The sequence below is a fragment of the Vigna umbellata genome, chromosome 3 (genome assembly GCF_029865625.1).
Source record: "Vigna umbellata cultivar VRB3 chromosome 3, Vumbellata_1.0, whole genome shotgun sequence".
Classification (NCBI taxonomy): domain Eukaryota; kingdom Viridiplantae; phylum Streptophyta; class Magnoliopsida; order Fabales; family Fabaceae; genus Vigna; species Vigna umbellata.
This window is the reverse complement of record NC_142167.1, coordinates 36,025,167-36,033,240: the sequence shown is the minus strand read 5'-3', so window position 1 is coordinate 36,033,240 and position 8,074 is coordinate 36,025,167.

Below are 8,074 nucleotides of genomic sequence, written 5' to 3'. Positions count from 1 at the left end.
ATAAATTGTTTTGATATTTTTCTCTTTTTTTTTATTTTAGGGTCAAATAAGAAACATGCATAAAAATTTGAACCTAATTGTTTGTGGGTTGTGACAAACGAACTGATAGTGACAATGCAAAGGACGATGAAGGCAGATAGAGAAATGGAGAATTTGAAAGCATCCTTAATTTCCCAAATGGAGGGCAATGTGCCATGAAATTAGCATTTTTGTGTCTTAATTTATTGGCAACTTGCATATATTATGTTATTTGTGTCCAACTCGACACAACAAAAAAGAAATTTTCCAACTTGCAACTTTCACTTTCCTACACAAGATAACTATGTTGACGTTTAACTAAACATTTATGTTTGGAAACTTTCGTCAAATACCCAATCATACTTTTTGTGACAATTCAATTCTCCACTCATTCTTCGCCTCCATAAACACTTTCTTCCAAGACATTTTTCTTTATTTAGATAGATCATTTTTTTTATGAGTCTATTTTTTGCTCAATTTTAGGAGTAAAATAAAAATGAAAACAAATTATAATATATTAACATATTAATGAATAATAATTATTGTTGTAATAGTAATTTTGGTTGTTACTGAAGTCTGAATAGTATCTGATCAGTATTATAGCAATATATGCTCGTACATAGTTTTAGGAATTTAAGACGAAGTTTTAGGTATAAATAAATAAAATAATTATTATATAAGAAAAAAAATCCACAAGTTTATTATTTTAAGTTCTTTTTGTTATAAATGATGTTTTTTTTTATATAGATATTCACTGTTTATTGGTGTTAAATTTTTCACGTGTTTTTTTTTATAAAAACCTTTACAATAATATTAAAACTAATAGTTCATCTTAATGATGTTCAGACAATTATGATATAAAGTGAATGAAAATTTCTAAAATTTAAGATTGAACACTTCTAACATACTCGTGTTTGAAATAAGGTATCTTAATGTAAAAAGTTAGAAATTCAAAATAAATAAAAAAAAATTCATTAGGTAAAAATATAAGATAATTAATATATAAGTAAAAGATTTCATAATATTACTTTGAAGTAGAAAAAATAATGAAAGTTTTAAGTTAAAAATAATGTATTAATATTTTATATGGATTTGTTTACTATACTGAATTTTTTTAACATTTATTTCCTCTTAAAAGCACCACAACATAAGATCTTTAAAAAATCGATTTATTAGTATTTTTCAATTTAATGACTAGTTATGGTTGTGAGTGGCTGTGAATAAGTGAAAAAAAATAGTTACTTTCCACTTGAAGTTATTTCGTTTAGTATGAAATCAAGTGTGTCATACTCCATAACTATTTGGTGATTTATTTTATCGATTAATATTGAGTTTAAATAATATTCATGATATATATATATATATATATGAGGTCTTGAACTTTTAAGTAAAAGGTTTTTTCTCAACACTTCACCTTCTGTTTGTCTTTCTTACGTTAGTATTGAAAGACACAATTTACTTTTTCCACACTATAGTATTTTTCTCATGGAATCTTCTATCCATTGCTATCTACTTAACTTTCTAATCAAAGAGTGAAATTAGATTAATAAAGGTTAATTGAGTTGACACTTGTTTTAATCTCTAAACGATGGTATGAGTGTGCGACAGCGATGTAAGATATTTAATCTTAAATCATGTTTCCTATCTAATTACACAAAAAACAACATTAATAATTACAGAATAATGAAATGTATAAAGCCATATAAGTTTACTTCTTTTTTTCCTATTTATTACATTAAGATAAAATAACACCAACAGATTCTAACTGTAACTGTGGAGAGCAAAAAAATTGGAAAAGTAGTATTTAAGCTTACCCTTTTGGAAAGTAAAAAGTGGTATTTAATATTATTCTTTTAATTATAACGTATAATTACTTATCTTTTAGAAAGAAAGAAAAATACATTGAACGTGGGAATGCGTAAGTTAGGAAGACAAAAACTGTCTGAGATCTTATCTTAGCAGAATCATGCGACACGGGTGACGCTTTCAAGATACCACTGTCACCAAATAATTGAATTCAATATTTTAAAATTTTCTATAACTTTCTAGCTACCTAGCTTCCAACCAAATTTTAGGCCATGCGCCACTTTCAATCACCAAAACAAATTAATAATTATGATAATTTACACTTCTTATATTAAAATTCAAATTATTGGATCGGTATAAAGATATTGTATGATAATTACTAAAGATTAGATATGTATTTAGTTATCTTAATTCTTATTCAAGTTTAAATAAAAACTAACTGATTTAAAGTACTTTTACCAAAATTATTGTTTGTTATTATATTAAAACAATAATATGTTAATACTTATATTAAATTAATATTTATTCTGAGAAAATATATTTTTGATAATTTAAAAACAAATATTTTTGTTATATAAAAATTATATAAAACTCATGCAAACTAGATATAACATGATATTTTTACATTTAAATAAACTTAAACAATTAAAAAGAAACTTTATTGTTAATTATTGGGATGTGGTGTGTTTAATTTTGAAGGTAACTAGGTGGTTTGTTGAATGGAGGGTTTGTTTGGTATGGAGTGGAAAAGATGGTTATCCACAATACCACTGTGTACGACCCATCATATATGCTTACTTCCTTTCCGATTCAAATTATTATATATCATTTCAAAAGAAATTGTTCGCCAATTCCAAGGATATTTCTAACAAAAAATAATTCTTACTTTAACAAATAATAAAAGAATAATTATTAATTATATTATATTATTGTATGTGTAGTCACAACAATTTGTTCAAGTATTAAAACTCGATTAATATTAACTCCGTCACGGTGATTCTGATATTTAAAAATGCTAAAAAATAATATGGAATGGAAATAATTATATAAAAAATATCAAAACAATATTCTACACGATAAAAATAAATATAAAATAAAAATATTAAAAAAATTAAAAATAGTCAAATTTGGATCTTAAAAACAATTTGACACTGTACTTAATAAAATGGCACAAAAAAAACCAAGACATAATTAATGATACAATAAAATTAAAAATATATTAGAGATTTGAGAAAAAAAATTCAAATATTAAACTAGTGAAACTATTGGAAGATAATAGAAATTATGTTAAAAAAATAGTTATTTAAACGAAACAAAACTTAAGAATGAAAAATAAATAAGATAATTTTTTTACTTTATCTATTATTTATGCTATTGAATTATGATGTAAAAAATAAATACATATATATAATATATATATATATATATATAAGTAGAAAAATTCAAATACAAAATATAAAAATTATTTAATTTAGATACTTTGTTTAAAGATAATTGCATAAAAGTTTTGATCAGAGAAAATATATTTAATCAATGAGATATTCTTCTCCATACTCAATCGAAAAAATAAGATATTATTCATACTCACGTACATAATCAATGAAGATATTTTTCATCAAAACAATGACTGATTCAAATAATACTCAGAAAACCAAATTATGTATTGTTGTTAAATATGTTAATATATTAAATAGATGTTAAAATTAAGATCTTTGCTTTAAAATTTTACTTGTTATTATGAAATTAATTTCTCACAATGAAATGAAAACTATTTTCATATTTTGAATCTCAAATTTTAAAACATTATGTATAATTGTAAACACTTTAATTTTGATTATCACTTTATTCAATTTTACGTGTGCAATAATCATATTAAACAATAAAAATAAAACTTTCAAAGGATCCTCTACTTCATTCAAGACCCACTAAGTAGTTATGTTACGAATTACAATTAGGGATTCAAAATAACTGAGATAATCCTTTATATTTAAAAACTAACGTAATTGATTATGTATGGTTATACTCAAATACTCACATAAAGGATTATATATGATTCCATGGATTTTCCAGCATGATCAATTATATTAAATTCCATAATTAATCGTGTTTTTTTCTTCTCATTTGGGTGATCCATAATCACAAAAACCCATGATCATGTTGTAAAATATACATATACACAATGACAAAATTAATCCGAGAAACATGTAAACTACTTCTATACAATTAATATTGTCATCAACATAAAAAATATTGTTCATTTTTATTTAATTGTAAACACTTTTTTAATGTGATTGATTAATCATTTCTCAAAGTCTAACAGATATTTTCATACGTATTTACGGATAAATTTTAATTCAGTACATTTTTCATCATTGAATTGCTGTCAAAGTTTAAAAAACACGCCAACAAGGTCTTGTAAATTTTAATTTCAATATCTTTCACAATATGTATTTTTAAGATATTTTAAATTTTAAGAAAATATTATTTCTTGATAGGTTGAAATATCAATAACGAATGAGTTGGATTAGTTGGATTCCATCAAATTCTTAATTATACTTTCAATAGATAGAAATATATTAGTAAGTTTTTTCATCCTAACCACCATACTCTAAAAAATAAATATCAAACATCTAGTTTGTTACTTTAAAAATAATTTACCAAACCACATACATCTTGACCAATTGTGATATTTTTTTTTTTTTGTAAAAACTTATTTTAAGAATCGAGCTAGCATTAATGGAGGGGAGAAAAGGAAAATAAAATTGAAAAACAGAAACTTAATGCTTCAAATTGTAGGAAAACACCTTTGTTATAACAGTTTTTACTGGCGTGGTATATTTTAAATGCTCTCATAAATAAGTAGAAGGACGGAATTCAAATTAAATTGAAATGGGTATAAAAGGAAGTTAAAATATGATTACAAAAATCATTGAATAATATAATTTGAAATAGGGACATTTTAATTTTTTAAGAGGAACGTGTTTTATTTGGATTTTAATTTTCAATTTTTGTTATATTATATGAGGGAAGAATGTAAAAATTATTAGGTGACAAATTTGTAGTGGCCGGAAAAGAGGAAGAAATAGCAATTATGGATGCAATTATATGCTTCCATTCAACACACGAAACGCATCACACCCAATTATCTTCTTCCGTCTCATAACATATTTTCATCATCTTCACAAACTCTCTTCCCAATAATTCATCCTATATTAATGCATAATTCCACGTGTCCACCCACCTGTGATCCCAATCATTCAAGCAATATAACAAATCAGCACCTCTTCCACCTTCTAATCACACCACAACAAGTGGACCAATATTATCACTCCACGTACTCCACCAACACATCTTATTCCACCCACGTTCTCAACTCTAATATCGAGTTATCACATTACCGTAAATAAAAAAAAATCATTCTGTGAATATTTATTATTTTAAAACATTCAAATACTTCCAGTTTTCATGTATATATTTTATTATCACTTAAAACTAATATTATTCTATATTTATGTACTTCTTAGTCATTAGTATAAGTGAATTAACTATATTCATTACAAAACTTTAAAGTTGTTTATATACGAGTCAGTGTCTCAAAATGTTATCATCTGAGTTTTAGTTTTGTATATTTGTTTATATTTAACAGGTATATTTTTTAAGTAATTCAGTTTAAGTCAATGTATTCTTTAATTAATATGCGACGAACTAATTACAATAAATTGAATTGACTCGTCGTGATATATGTGTTTTACTTAATTTTGCATTTTACAAAATTTGTTACACATAGTAACTCAAGCACGGGTCTTCAACATGATAAATAACATATTAAAGGTTTTTAGTTATTTATATCTTTGTTTGTTATTGTAATTCTAATATTTTGGTGAGGTATTATGAGAAGAAGAAGAAAGTTAATAAATTCACTTGGTTATATTTGAGAGAGATTGTACAAGAAAATAGCCTAGAGAGGATAAACGTTAGTTTTCATTTTATATTTTATTATTTCATAAAAAATAAAATGAAAATACAAATTTAGAGTTTTTTTATTAACTATTAATTATGTTATTATGTGTGCATTCTAAACAAAATATTACCATTTATTTATTTTTCTCATAAAATTTAATCCCATGTATATAATATTTTATTTATTTACTAGCATGCATTACAAAATGAGATTTATTATGATAATTAACTCGTTACTCTCTCATGTTGTGGTTTTTAAGTGATGAAGAAATAACAAGTATGAAATGACTATTTTTTTCCTAGTTGAACCTCACCAAAGAAATACCGCGTTGCTTATATGATATAATTTATATATTTTTAAGTTGATAACTATTTTGCATAAGTGTATATAAATACGTGAAAAAAGTTTAAAGATATTAATTCATCAATGATGTGATATATCATATGTTTTATAACAATGATATGTGAACTAATGATCATGATTGATTGTAAAATATGAAATATTGAACATTACTAAAATATTTTGAATGTGTAGATATGTATTGATGTGATATGTGTTAATAATTGTCAAATTGACGATACTCTTATTTATATAAGTAAAATTATCACACACGATGAATAACAAAAAAAAATCACATTATGTTAAAGACGAGTTTTATTAGTACTCGATTATAAATATAGAAATCATGATATTATTAAAAAAATTAAGAAGAATCTATACAATTGAGGAAAGATGATTGGACATATTAAGTTGTTAACATGTGTCTTTGTGTGTTATACTAATTTTTTGAAATTAAGTTTGATGTGATTTGTGATGATAAGTAATTAATATAGAGCTGTGCATTAAGTGATTTTCTTTTCCTAACAGAAAACGTAAAAAAATTGCATTAGATTATAAATAGGTTGAAGAATATATAAATAAATATTATCTAAATTTTGATGTTTTTTCTCAAGTAAAATGGCTGCTATTAAATTATGCACTGATAAGAAGTTGTGCGTGTTCCTTGAAAGTTGGCCAAAAAGAAGGCCGATTTGCCTTAATTTTGAGTGACTAATTCTACCCAACAAACGATTTATGGTGAAATGAATAAGGCGTTGGTTGCAAAGAAAAGGGTGTGAAAGAGAATTAAAATATTGAAAAAGGTTGAAAAAGAAAGAGACATGGAACCTCATTAATAAATGCACGCAAAAGACAACGCCGTCTTTCCACTTAAAAATTCATTTCTGTTTCAGCCCACCAATAATCTTTAAGTCTATTCAACCCCTCAATCTTAACGTAATTTAATTTCAACCCCTCTACCTCGACGTATTTGCCTAAATTATACATCAATGTGAACGTGAGACTACGAATTTCAATTAGTAGGGTTTGGGTATAGTAGTATAGTAGTATAGTACGCGCATTTCAAAAGAATACTTTATGCTAGCGCGTAACTCTTTTATTTATTACGGTATCACTTTTCAAAGGTTGAACAATAATTACGAATATTTACTTGTTAGTTAAATTATATGTTGAAATATGTTTGTTATTTTAAAAATATTTTCTAATATAGAAATCCGTATATACATATTAAATTATAATTTAGAAGTTTGCATACTGCGTTTGATGTAGGATGAATAAAAAAGGGTAAACAAAATAAGTTGTTGAATTAAATTGTGTCGAACATGCTTCAGAGGAAAATGTAACAAGTAGTACATTTTCATTTATATTATCATTTATGTTATGTTACGTACGAAACTTAATCAATCATTCATATCCATAATCGATACAATCGATAAACAGTTATTTGCCAGAAACTCATTTTTAAGTGTTGACCAATTATACGGATCAAAATACATTAACTAATTATGTAAATTTAAAATATCAATTATTTCGTTCAATTAGTTTCTTATTAACAAAAGACAATACCAAACATTCTAAAATCTATGATTTCAAAGATAAATCCTGCATGTGAGCAATGATTTGATGAGGCGATAATTGTTGAATTAATCGGCTTTTAGACACTGCTTCTTATATGCACTTAAATTTCATTTTATATAAATTTTGAGTGGCCTTTTTTATTTTGACCATGAATTTATAAACTTCACTGTTTGATGTGTGGTTTTGAATTGTTGAAGTGTTACTGGTCTTTACACATGGTAAGATTTTAATTAAGATTTGTAATTTGATTTGTTTTTTTTAATATGACAAAGTTTTCGTTTTAATTGTCATTAATGTAAATAATGTTTGACTCTTTTAATTTTTAAAAAGTATATCTCGAGTTCTTATAATAGAGTTTGTTTATTTGTTTAT